The sequence below is a fragment of the Rattus norvegicus genome, chromosome 6 (genome assembly GCF_021556685.1).
Source record: "Rattus norvegicus strain SHRSP/BbbUtx chromosome 6, alternate assembly SHRSP_T2T, whole genome shotgun sequence".
In the NCBI taxonomy this organism is placed as follows: Eukaryota; Metazoa; Chordata; class Mammalia; order Rodentia; family Muridae; genus Rattus; species Rattus norvegicus.
The window spans coordinates 33,570,837-33,584,882 of record NC_141539.1 but is presented as its reverse complement, the minus strand read 5'-3'; the positions used below and the strand labels follow the sequence as shown (position 1 = coordinate 33,584,882).

General features: G+C 42.1%; 1 protein-coding gene across 8 annotated transcripts in view; it reads left to right on the top strand.

The window, feature by feature from the left end:
- Ncoa1 (nuclear receptor coactivator 1) overlaps positions 1-14,046 on the top strand; it is a 243,930-nt gene that overhangs the window by 131,602 nt on the left and 98,282 nt on the right. For all 8 annotated transcript variants that reach the window (XM_087553090.1, XM_087553088.1, XM_087553093.1 and 5 more), the window contains exon 3: positions 6,670-6,828. The gene's annotated coding sequence lies outside the window, so the exon portion shown is untranslated. The remainder of the gene's footprint in view (positions 1-6,669; positions 6,829-14,046) is intronic.

The window sequence follows — 14,046 nt, the reverse complement described above, 5'->3', positions numbered from 1 at the left end:
GCAATTTAAAGGCTAACTTTTCTGATTCACATATAAGGAGTTGACTCATGGCCACAGATACATGAGTGCATGGAGATGTAGTTTTAATGCTGTATTAAACATGTATTGTTTAAAAATCCTATCTTTTGTAAACTGAATCCAGTGACCAGAAAGCCTAGAGATAAATTTCTATCTAGACAAAACTTTTCTTTCTTTCTTTCTTTTTTTTTTTTATTAACTTGAGTATAGACAAAACTTTTCAAACAACCAGAATCAGGTGGATGGACTGCTTTTCTTTGCCCTGGATGGGAGAGAAAGGTTTTTGTAATTGAATGAGAGGGGAAGTGATGTTGGCTATTGGGAGTTTGGGGTGTTCTATCCTGAGGACGTGGAAAGCTGGTAAGGGGAAAGGTGTGTCAGATTGTATGGTTTGCGGGAGAAGAAGAGGGTTGGCTGTTGAGCTTGGGGTCAAATGGATGGGGAGAGCAAAAGAAATAGAGGCTCCTACTTCAACTAGGAATTCCCTTCCCAGCAAGGGGATGGAAAAGGGTTGGTACCACTAGGAAGGAGTAGGTAAGGGAAATACCCCTAAAAATACAGTTCATTGGTTAGGGTGGGGGTGGTGAGGCTGGTAAGAATATTCCCATACTCTAACAACAGAAGAGTGAGGAGAAAACCAAAAAAGTGGCCCCAGTGTGCAGCAAGCAGGTGACAGATGGTCCATGGCCAGACCTAGGAGGTCAGCTGGAGGGTAATTTGGGTTTGATATCCTCATGCCACAAAGGACACAATGATAGTCAGTGGCCCAATGTCCCTGTTGATGGTACCATGGTGTGATGTTTTGTTTGTATATGCTCGGCCTAAGGAGTGGCACTATTAGAAGGTGTGGTCCTGTTGGAGTAGGTGTGTCACTGTGGGTGTGGGCTTTCAGGCACTTATCCTAGCTCCCTGTAAGCCAGTATTCTGCTAGCAGCCTTCATGCTATGAAAATGTAGAACATTCAGCTCTGCCTGCACTGTGCCTGCCTGGATGCTGCCACGCTCCCACCTTAATGATAATGGACTGAACCTCTAAACCTGTAAGCTACCCCCAGTTAAATGTTGTCCTTATAAGACTTGCCTTGGTAATGGTGTCACTTTACAGCAATGGAAACCCTAACTCAGACACATGGCATGGTCAGAATGGTTTGAAAGGGTTTGGGCAGATTGGGGCCCAGTAACCCTCCTGGCCACATTTGAAACAGGGACCCAGAGGCTAAAAGGCCTCACCAGAATCAAATGTGTTTAATGTTTGGAACTTTTCACTTCCCTTGGTATATCGTGAAGGCCACAGCTAAGGCTTCTATCATGGAGTCAGTGGTCTTTTATCTAGACGTTTAGATTTGGCCCCAGTATCAGGGAAATTCTGGGAGAAGACATAGGTCATAAGGAGTTGTTTTCCATCTGGGGACATGGGATCCAGAATGCAAGAGGGCCGTTGTAAGGCGGTCTGGGATTTGGAATGGGTTTTCATGTCTGTCCTGAATGACCTCTTAGATTTTATTATAATTTACTGCTTTAAGGGTAACCTTGCGGACACTGGCCAGAGGGCAAGTTATAAATTTATCCCTATTGTAATTCCATTCAGGATCCTGGTCAGGGACTGACTCGACCCTAGCTAGTGGGTGGCATTAGTTTGGTGGGTTTCATCTGTGTGTGCCCTAACCTGGTCCCAGACTCGCTTGCACTCCTTAGGAAGAAGGTCATTGTTGAGAATCATATAAACATCATGGAAGGTGAGGTTGTAAGATTGGGTAACATACTGGAATTCTTTAATGAAGGCGGAAGAATTAAGAGTGGAAGACCACAATCTCTTTTCTATTTGAGAGAATTCACTTGGTGAGAAGGGATGCGTACAATGACCAAGCCATCCACCCCACAAACTCCCACAAAGGGAGAACCATGACTGGTTTAGGCCAGATAAGGGAAGTTAAAGGGCATCCCATTGGCAGAAATGGGTGGAAATGGGTGCCTGAGAGGGTTGATTTAAAGGAGAGTAAAGAGGCCAGAGATGAAGAGAAGAGACTGTGGCCAATAAGGGCAAGGCTCTGGGGGGGCAGGGTCATTACCATGATAAAAATTAGGGGAGAAATCATCTGGTCTGGGCTTCATAGCTAGGAGGAGTTGGTTTCCTTTGGCTTATGCCATGTGGTCACTTTTAATCAAGATGAGAGTAAAGTCACATGGCAAAAATCTATCCTTTCCAACCCTGACAAAGATCAGCCATGTAGCTGTTTCCATCTCAATGGGGGACAGCAGCTAAGTGGCAGCAAGCCACATGTTCCTTTAAAATTACCTATGTGTAGATTTTTAACCATCAGCCTCAATGTTACATGTTTTCACTTTTTTGTTACAGATTTTACAGGGCTTTAATCATACCCAATATGCTTACAAAGATGTATACTTTAGCACACGTTTTAGAGAGTTAAACCAGAACCACAGGAGTATGAGATGAGTACCAGTCATCCACATGGGAATAGTTTGTCCCTTTATTTTGTTTTGCTCTCCTTTTTGTGTCACATAGTCAAGTGGCTTGACTGATGTGGGACAGAGATTTTGGAGAAAACCATTAAATGAACATATTGGAACAGCGTAAAACAACAGTCCAGCGCTGCTCAGACCCAAAGTTCATCCTTGTAGAACTGAATCCAGAAAGCTGAGAACAAAGAAGGCGTGGAGATAGGAAACTTTTGAGCTCTGGATATAGACAGAGGACACTGCAGGAAGGAGCCGATGAGATTTTCTGGGCAGAGAAGAGTATGTACCCATGGCAGCTGGACTAGTCCTTCACTTCCCCGCCTCTGTAGAAGTCTGACTCCTGGCTCCCACTTTACAACAAACTTATAGATCCATCAACAACAACTTAAAAGATAGGACATGTACACCTTAGAGTGTCGGGGAGAGACTAGACAAAAACAAACAGGCTTGAAGGAGATAAAAGAGAAATGGGGAATCTTTCCATTTCTTAGACCCAGAGGTCGCTCACAGTTTTCGTAAAAGTCCTGAATAACATTTGAATCTAGGGTGCTGCACTGGCTGGTTTTGTGTGTCAACTTGACACAAGCTGTAGTTATCACAGAGAAAGGAGCCTTCCTTGAGGAAATGCTTCCAGGAGATCCAGCTGTAAGGCATTTTCTCAATTAGTGATCAAAGGTGAAGAGCCCATTGTGGGTGGTGCCATCCCTGGGCTGGGAGTCTTGGGTTCTATAAGAAAGCAAGCTGAGCATGCCATGGGAAGCAAGCCAGTAAGTAACATCCCTCCATGGCCTCTGCATCAGCTCCTGCTTCTCGTCTTGCTTGAGTCCTAGTCCTGACTTCTTTTGGTGATTAACAGCAATGTGGAAATGTAAACTGGATAGATCCTTTCTTTCCTCCCCAACTTGCTTGTTGGCCATGATGTTTGTGCAAGAGTGGAAACCCTGACTAAGACAGGTACCATTAGGCAGCCAATTGTTTTGACTATCTAAGGGCTTATTGAGGCCACATTTGACTGCAAAAGTGAAAGAATTTAGGGCCCTTCAGGTTGGGTGTCAGATATAGAGACTGGAGACTTTCTAAAGGCATCCCAAGGGGAATGAGCTGGTATGGAAGACACCATTCTTATAGATGAGAGAGGGAAAGGAAAATGTCATTTCAACCTGGAGTTGTGGGTGTTTGAGGGAGGACCAGAGGAAGATACAAGCCATTCAGTGGGTCATCACCTCACTCAACAGGGATCAGAGGCTTAAACTGGCTAAGCTTAAGAGAAACTCCTGACCTGTTATCAGGGCTTTCATAGAGGCCAGAAGTTGAGAAGGAAACTGAGGCCTAAGACAGGGGCAGAAGGGGTGGCTGGAAAAGTTTGGAGAACAGAGTCACAAAAGCCAGGAGGGCCTAGAGGAGCCATGGGATTTATAGGCAGCCCCAAAGTGAAGGTTGACAAACTGGGCAAGAGAAGACATGATAGCCAGACTGGACCTGACTGTAGGGGCATGGGTCAGGTGATGAAGGCCATTGTAGCCTTCAGGACTGGCTGAGCACCAGAGGGTGCCAGATACTAATGGTCGCTTTCTTGGACTCTGGAAGCATTTACACTGACTAAAGGGAAAACTTACCTAGTTACAACTGGTGGATGGGGTCCTGAGCTGTTTATTGGCCTGCTGGAAGGGGAATCTGTTGTGGGTTGACCAGAGATGAGGGATGGGTACCAGTGCAGCTTAGACCCAGAGGTGGAGCACAGGCACCGGGAGGCCATATCCGAGACAGAACATCAAGTGTGGCAACTCTGAGAGAACAGGTACGTCCTGGCAGGCCAAGGACCACCAGTCACACCAGACAGCAAGCCTAAGCCTCACAGAAGAGATCTACTGGGAGGGAAAACCCAGGTCTGTTCAGGTGAGAAGAAGCAGAGAACTGAGCAGAAGGTGGGGTTTATGTGGGATTTCTTTGGGGGCAGAGGTTTCCAGGGTGGCCTGGGATTGGTGGGATCCTGTTGTCTGATCCTGAAGCTCAGGGACCAGTAGGATTTTGTACTCAGGGGTTGGTGGGTTCTATGGCAAGCCCACGGGTTGGTGGGATTCTGATTTTTAGCCCTGGTCTTGGTCTTGGATAAAGTCAGGGTGTTCTTTCCTTAACCTTGGTCTTGGGGTAGGTCAGGCTCAGAGTGGCTTTCTTTGCCCTGTCATCCTACACGAGGAGATCCAACACGCTCTTCTAATCTCCACAGGCTTAAGACAACATGTGCTGCAGATATGTACAAGCAGGCAGAGCATTCACATACATAAAAGAAAATACATGTTTTTAAAAAAGATTAAATAAAGAGTGAAATCCTGGTTGAATGTTTGATACTACAGGATGCAAAGTATCTTTGGCATTTTTCAGAATTGATCAATATTTTGATATTTTTTAGTTGTCAATGCTGAGAAAGCTGCCTCACATAAATATGCAGTACAGAACGGAAAAGCATATTTAGGACCATTTCAGAAATTACTGGGAATTCTAGCCCAATCCCAAACCAAAATTCATTTAATTATCTTTTTTTTAATTAAGTTGAAGGAGCTGGAAAGAGGAGTCAACAGTCAAGAGCATTTGCTGCTCTTCCAGAAACCTCAAGTTTGGTTCTCAATACCCATAGCAAATGGCTCACAAATGTCTATAACTCCAGTTCCTGATAGTGTGTGATCTGACACTATCTTCTGGGCTCAACACAGAGAGAGAGAGAGAGAGAGAGAGAGAGAGAGAGAGAGAGAGAGAGAGAGAGAGAGAGAGAGAGAGAGAGAGGAAGAAAAAGAAGAAGAAGAAGAAGAAGAAGAAGAGGAGGAGGAAGAAGAGGAGGAAGAGGAGGAGGAGGAAGAGGAGGAGGAGGAAGAGGAGGAGGAGGAAGAAGAAGGGGGAGGGAGAGAGGAGACATACACTAAAAAATAAAATTAAATCTTAAAAAAAAATCAAGCCTACCATATAAGCAGCCATTTTCTAATCATTTTCCTAAGAATGCAATGAAAATATTTGAGACTTAAGTGCTGAAGAATGACATTTGGGAAATACTGCCTTTGTTTTTCATAATTAAACAGTTATATTCTCTAAGAGCAGAAAAGTTTGTGTGCGCAGTCCAACCCTGTGACTCATAACATGTGATGTCTGACATCCGAGCTGAGGTGTCTCAGACACCACGGTTATCGTGCTGCAGCGCACATGTGGCGTGAATGTGCACAGTGCACGTGAAGAACCAAAGCAACAGCCACTTCATGAGGTGCAATGTGAAGGAACAGGGTCAAAAGTATTTCAGACGAGTTATGCATTTAATTTCACATTAATTTTTGGTCCTTGAGTGTTCAGAACCCTTTTACTGTTGTCAGAACTTCTGTGGTTCCCACATTCAGTTGTATGAAGATGGAGTTGCTTGCCACAGTTTATAACTTTGGAGAATAGATAATTGTGTCAACCATTTGGAGTTTTCCGTTAGTTCTGCTCTGCACTCACTGACAACTGAAGCCTATCAGCTGTGACTTCTCGTCTTTAGTCCAGCTTCCCAGCACTTAGTAAGGGAAGCCTTGAAAAAGTTCCTACAGAGAAAATCTAAGCATGCATTTTGCCCAATGTAGCTCCCTTCTTTGAATAAGAGTCAGATCTACAATTTGATTCTGCTTTGATCACTTTCCAGTTTCTTCAAAGTTATTTTTTATATTTCATCCACAGTTTATAACTCTTATCTGTGAGCAGATTAATACAGCACAAGAGAATCCATCATTGTTGGAGCAAGAATGCAACTGACTTTAAATATAAAAGCACGTAAGCTTCTCATAATCATAATACATAAGAATATTCAAATAACGAAATAATCAGGAACAGGAAAATTATGTTTTATACGTAACAAGAAGGATAGGCATGTAATGGCATAGATGGTTTTTTAAAGCTTCTCAGCAGGTCTCTCAGAAACTGAGCAGAGTGTAATTATGTATTGATTACCTTAGTGGCAAGCTGTCTCAAATAACATCTCCAGGAAGGTCTTTGCCTGTAAATTCAGATCTTCATCCATTGTGGTTTGGAAATATTTTCCATTTGACTTGAAAATTTGCATTTCTCTCATTTCCTAGTATTTTTGAGCTCTATTATTTCTTGAAGAATAAATGGCAATCTAACCTCCCATTTGCTTTTTTCTTCTCACTTATTTTAGTTGTTCGTGTAATTGACCTTAAATGAGGGGAGAGCAAATCGACTAGCACCATCTCTGGACACCACTGCGTTCCTCCACTCCCCCAGAAGCCGCCCTCTGGAGCACTCAATTTGACCATATCTGCTTTGAGGACTCAGTATGAACAAAGAAGTCTCCCAGGTAGAGAAGATTTTAAGAACTTTGTCACCGTAAACATGTGGAAGGAGAACCATTACCTGTAAAGCATTATTGTTTTTTAAATGGTAGGATGAGTTTGGTCTGGGAAGCTTCAGGGTTATTGTAAAATGAGAGCTAGTATTCCTCAGTGGAAGTGCTGGCAGATAAGCAGTGTGTTTAAACAGTTGAAGAGATAAAGGTAAGACTATCAGTTGGACAAACAGTCTAAAGACTCTTATATAACACGCGGTAGAGTTCACAGTAGCAGGTAATTCTTAGATCTCAGGTAGGTGATAACTGCTCTTGCCACAGTGAAGGATGTTTATGTGAGATTATGGGTGTTAATTTGCTTCACAGTAATAACCAGTTTACTATATGTGTGTGCCTGATAACATCATGACTTAAATGTGCAGAGTAAATATTTAAATACAGTAAAACTTAGTGTAAAAGTAAGTAAAGGCCCTAATGAGACCAGTTTCCCTTGAAGGTATAAGGAGACCAGGAAGTGCAGAGGAAGACGCTCAGAGTCATTAGCATTACGGAAACATGAATCAAAGCCGGAACGAAGTAGCGTTTCCCCAGAAGAATGCTGTTGACAGCGTGTAGAATTGAGTCCTCATGCTTCGTCACCTTAGATTTGCATTTCCCCAGAGTCAAGAGTTAATTACTATATGACATAGCAGTTCTACTCCCAGTTTTACACTCAAGATAATTAAAATTTACATCCACAAATGCTTCTGCATAAGCATTCATAACCATGTTATTGATAATCTCCAGAAGTAGAAATGATTTAAATGTCCACCAGTTGATGAATGGATAAACCAAGTAGAGTATCTGCAAACAGCGGGCCTTCATTCCACCTTGAAAGGACAGTGACTGTTCTAGTCACGAGAGCATGAGCTGTCTGAGGACTCTAGCTTGAGAAACTTTCTTACAGAAGCTCGCCGTCTATAAAGTACAGGAGCTTTGCCGTGGTTCTTTTTGAGTGGAGGATCAGTTTGGGGATCTTTGGCTCTTGGAGTGTCACCTTCATCTTGTGTATTTTTTTTTTTCTGTGCCACTTGTCTGCTGGGCAAAGGACACTCTTAGAGTTGTTTGTTAGCTAACTGATGCTGATTCTTTGAATTATGCAGTTCTAAGCTCAATCCGAGAGACAAATAGCTAATTTTGTATGTAGAGAAATTAACTAAATTTAAGGGTAACATCCTGTCCCATGTGCCTTCACCTATTGAGGTTGATCTGGCACATTTTACCAGAGATAGATGTAGTTTTGGGTCACTGAAATTACTCTTTAGAAATTGCATGAAATTGGGTATAATTTAGCACCTCTTTAAGTCAACAGACTACTTTTACCAAGACATGTTCAGTCTTGTTAAAAAGTGATATGCAAATTGGCTTTGTTAATTGCCCTGACTTAAATCCCCTAACAACCAAATGTAAAGTCATTTTACATACTCATGACAGCTCTGATAGCTTGTTCCTATTGGAGGCTTTGTATTACTGTGTGTGTTGTGTTTTGTAAGTATAAGACACTTAATACAGGGATCGAGCCATCAACAGATTAATGGGGGCTCTCCTACAATTCTCTGAACATTGCCTCTTATTTTTGTAAGGTGCCCATTTAGTGGCTGCTGCTTTGTCTGCTGCCTTCGCTCCAGAATTTCAGAAAAACTCAGCAGATGTTCAACTTGGGCATCTTGTCATAGTCCCATCTTAATAAATACATGTTTACTTCTGTGGTACTGAGTTAACCTTAATTCTCCTTCTTTGAATCTCAATGTTTAAAAAGATGTTGTTTTATTAATAACACCTATCTAGCTGATATTCTCCCATCTAAATACTAGCCAGGCCAACCTCGCTTCCCTTCCATGTAACTGATACTCTTCTTTTGAGACTGATTCAGTTACAGAACTCATGCTAACAAGAGCATTGTTAGGACTTTTCTCAGCTTGGGTGAGGCCTCACCTGGTTTTGCCTCCTGTTCTCCCTCTGACTTCATATCCTAGTATTCTATCCCCAGTCCCAGCTGGTTCGTTACTGCTTCTCAAAAGAAAACAACAACAAAACACTTCCGTTCTGCCTTCATCTTTTTTGTTTGTCACTGCCAGTTCCCTCCCTCTGCTCCAGCTCACTCTTCTCACCTGGCATGCCAGCTTGTCCACACGGCCATGCAGCTAAACACACTTTTGCCTCATTTTTCTCCAGAGTACTTACCAGTTTCTTAAATATGCCATATACATTACTTTTAAAAGGATAACATTTACATCCCTCCAAATAAGAGGAAACTACGGGAACAGAGACTTTATAAATTATATTCACAGTTGGATGTGCAGGGCCTACATGGGAAGTTATTGCACTCATAGAGTGCAGTGAACATTAGAGCTCACAAAATTGGACTGCTCCCCACACTGAGGTCAGTTTAAACATGTTTCCTTAATTGTGCCTGAAGTTACCTTTGATAGTAGCATAGCATGTAGCCAAGAATTTTATTTTGATTTTTATTGTGGTTAAAGCTAAAACTAATATCTGTAATACACTTTTGCATACTCAGATTGCATATTTTGTATAATGTGTTTCTATATAGGTTATATGTGTACTATATAGTACATAAAACATCCCAGCATTTAGACAGAGACAGAGACCGGTCAATCTCTAGGAGTGCAAGGCCAGTCTAGAATACATAGTGAAATGGTATCTAAAACAACAGCTACAACAACAGGAAAATACAAGGTGCGTGTGTGTGGGTGTGGGTGTGTGTGTGTGTGTGTGTGTGTGTGTGTGTGTCTGTCTGTCTGTCTGTCTGTCTGTCTGTCTGTCTGTCTGTGTAAAACACTTGCTTGACTGGAGAGGCATTTGTAGTCATTCATTCACCAAGTTCTGTAATGCACTGATTCTAGGTGAACTGTGAAACTCTACTATGTGGTGGGGAGGAGATCTATGAGTAATTAGGATTTAGTGACACATTTCAGGCATGCTCAGACTTGCCTTTAGTAGATAATATGGTGCCTCTTCAGTGGGTCATTTCAGAAAAACAAGGTTGGAAACTGGAGACTGTTTGGAAAACTATTTCTGTAGTCTACAAGAAGATGACCTGAGCTCTCCTCAGTGACAAGGAAAACATGAAGGGGAGGTGGATTTAGGAAACAAAAGCAGATCCTGGTATGCTCTTGCACGTAGGATGCACACATACACACACAAAAATGCATAAGCGACATTAAGTACTTAGACCAAGGACAGGCAGGTAATGGTCACACTGTAAATTAAATGATTTTTTTCTGCCCCTTGCTGTTTTTGATCATCCTTCAGTATGGGAATCCACTTGACTATATGAAAAGCAGAACAAAACAAACAGTGGTGTCTTGGGAATGGCACCAGGACCAGAGTGCCTTTCTGCTGTTTATGTGACAGATCAGAAATGAGAAGGATGGTGAAGGGAACTGAGGAGCAATCAATCTAGAATCCTTAAAAAATTTAGTTTCAAGCTAGGATCGTAATTATATCTGAGACTGAAGAAGGAGACAATATAAAATCTCTTAAAGACAAGATATCCTACAACCTGTATGTAAAACACACCAGACATAACAGTCTCCTAAGAGTGAACTGGAGAAAATGGATAGACATGAAGAATGATAGATAAACAAGGAAAAGAATTAAAAAGTAGTTGCTTCATCCCAGGCATGCAGGGATGGTTTAATGTACGGAAAACCATCAACGTGATCCATTATATAAACAAACTGAAAGAACAAAACCACATGATCATTTCATTAGATGCTGAGAAAGCATTTGACAAAATTCAACACCCCTTCATGATAAAAGTCCTGGAAAGAATAGGAATTCAAGGCCCATACCTAAACATAGTAAAAGCCATATACAGCAAACCAGTTGCTAACATTAAACTAAATGGAGAGAAACTTGAAGCAATCCCACTAAAATCAGGGACTAGAAAAGGCTGCCCACTCTCTCCCTACTTATTCAATATAGTTCTTGAAGTTCTAGCCAGAGCAATCAGACAACAAAAGGAGGTCAAGGGGATACAGATCGGAAAAGAAGAAGTCAAAATATCACTATTTGCAAATGATATGATAGTATATTTAAGTGATCCCAAAAGTTCCACCAGAGAACTACTAAAGCTGATAAACAACTTCAGCAAAGTGGCTGGGTATAAAATTAACTCAAATAAATCAGTAGCCTTCCTCTACACAAAAGAGAAACAAGCCGAGAAAGAAATTAGGGAAACGACACCCTTCATAATAGACCCAAATAACATAAAGTACCTCGGTGTGACTTTAACCAAGCAAGTAAAAGATCTGTACAATAAGAACTTCAAGACTCTGAAGAAAGAAATTGAAGAAGACCTCAGAAGATGGAAAGATCTCCCATGCTCATGGATTGGCAGGATTACTATAGTAAAAATGGCCATTTTACCAAAAGCGATCTACAGATTCAATGCAATCCCCATCAAAATACCAATCCAATTCTTCAAAGAGTTAGACAGAACAATATGCAAATTCATCTGGAATAACAAAAACCCCAGGATAGCTAAAACTATCCTCAACAATAAAAGGACTTCAGGGGGAATCACTATCCCTGAACTCAAGCAGTATTACAGAGCAATAGTGATAAAAACTGCATGGTATTGGTACAGAGACAGACAGATAGACCAATGGAATAGAATTGAAGACCCAGAAATGAACCCACACACCTATGGGCACTTGATTTTTGACAAAGGAGCCAAAACCATCCAATGGAAAAAAGATAGCATTTTCAGCAAATGGTGCTGGTTCAACTGGAGGTCAATATGTAAAAGAATGCAGATCGATCCATGCTTATTACCCTGTACAAAGCTTAAGTCCAAGTGGATCAAGGACCTCCACATCAAACCAGACACACTCAAACTAATAGAAGAAAAACTAGGGAAGCATCTGGAACACATGGGCACTGGAAAAAATTTCCTGAACAAAACACCAATGGCTTATGCTCTAAGATCAAGAATCGACAAATGGGATATCATAAAACTGCAAAGCTTCTGTAAGGCAAAGGACACTGTGGTTAGGACAAAACGGCAACCAACAGATTGGGAAAAGATCTTTACCAATCCTACAACAGATAGAGGCCTTATATCCAAAATATACAAAGAACTCAAGAAGTTAGACCGCAGGGAGACAAATAACCCTATTAAAAAATGGGGTTCAGAGCTAAACAAACAATTCAGAGCTGAGGAATGCCAAATGGCTGAGAAACACCTAAAGAAATGTTCAACATCTTTAGTCATAAGGGAAATGCAAATCAAAACAACCCTGAGATTTCACCTCACACCAGTGAGAATGGCTAAGATCAAAAACTCAGGTGACAGCAGATGCTGGCGAGGATGTGGAGAAAGAGGAACACTCCTCCATTGTTGGTGGGATTGCAGACTGGTAAAACCATTCTGGAAATCAGTCTGGAGGTTCCTCAGAAAATTGGACATTGAACTGCCTGAGGATCCAGCTATACCTCTCTTGGGCATATACCCAAAAGATGCCCCAACATATAAAAAGACACGTGCTCCACTATGTTCATCGCAGCCTTATTTATAATAGCCAGAAGCTGGAAAGAACCCAGATGCCCTTCAACAGAGGAATGATACAGAAAATGTGGTACATCTACACAATGGAATATTACTCAGCTATCAAAAACAATGACTTTATGAAATTCATAGGCAAATGGTTGGAACTGGAAAATATCATCCTGAGTGAGATAACCCAATGACAGAAAAACACACATGCTATGCACTCATTGATAAGTGGCTATTAGCCCAAATGCTTGAATTACCCTAGATGCACAGAACAAATGAAACTCAAGACGGATGATCAAAATGTGAATGCTTCACTCCTTCTTTAAAAGGGGAACAAGAATACCCTTGGCAGGGAATAGAGAGGCAAAGATTAAAACAGACACAGAAGGAACACCCATTCAGAGCCTGCCCCACATGTGGCCCATACATATACAGCCATCCAATTAGACAAGATGGATGAAGCAAAGAAGTACAGGCCGACAGGAGCCGGATGTAGATCGCTCCTGAGAGACACAGCCAGAATACAGCAAATACAGAGGCGAATGCCAGCAGCAAACCACTGAACTGAGACTAGGACCCCCGTTGAAGGAATCAGAGAAAGAACTGGAAGAGCTTGAAGGGGCTCGAGACCCCATATGTACAACAATGTCAAGCAACTAGAGCTTCCAGGGACTAAGCCACTACCTAAAGACTATACATGGACTGACCCTGGACTCTGACCTCATAGGTACCAATGAATATCCTAGTAAGAGCACCAGTGGAAGGGGAAGCCCTGGGTCCTGCTAAGACTGAACCCCCAGTGAACTTAGATTGTTGGGGGGAGGGCGGCAATGGGGGGAGGATGGGGAGGGGAACACCCATAAGGAAGGGGAGGGGGAGGGAGATGTTTGCCCGGAAACCGGGAAAGGGAATAACACTCGAAATGTATATAAGAAATACTCAAGTTAATAAAAAAAAAAAAAAAAGTAGTTGCAAGATCGCAGTCCTGGGGTTGGGGACAGGAACTAGGAAGACTGGGACTTTGAGGCAGCTGCCTAAGATGTATAACAAACTAAAGAACAATATTTTCTGTCTAAAGACAGATCTTGCTATGCAAGATCTCTACCACTGAGCTAAATCCCCAACCCCCACATGCAGTAATCTCATGATTAAAATTGTAGGTATTTTTTTATATAATGAGAAGAGGGCAACGGTCTTTAGCCTTTAGAAGAGCTCTAGAAAGAGTAGATTTTAGAACTGGGAAAGGACTAAGGCTGTGAGAGGCTGCTGGTCCCTGGCTTGAGTGTTGATGTTGACATGCAGTGCTGCATTATGTAGTAACTTAAACTTGAGGAAGCGCTGCCAGTCTTCTCATTTCCTGAGTTTCCCCTCCTCTCTGAGGGTGAGTGGAGTAATGATAAGGGTCATATTTTGCACTATTGAAATCCAAGAGGGACTGCTGACTCTCAGTCAGGGAGAGGGCTCTGAGCCTCCTTCGGGATTCTGCAGAGCAGTGATTGATGTGGACAGATCAGTAACTGGCACATGTGAAGACCTGGCTGACATGCAACGGGGAGTGACTCTGTGTTCTCTGGCATCCATACTAAGAGCCTAACATAGACTAAACATTTGATCTTCGTCTCTGGATGACATAAACACAAGGTTAGGAGTATGGAATTCAGAGTGGA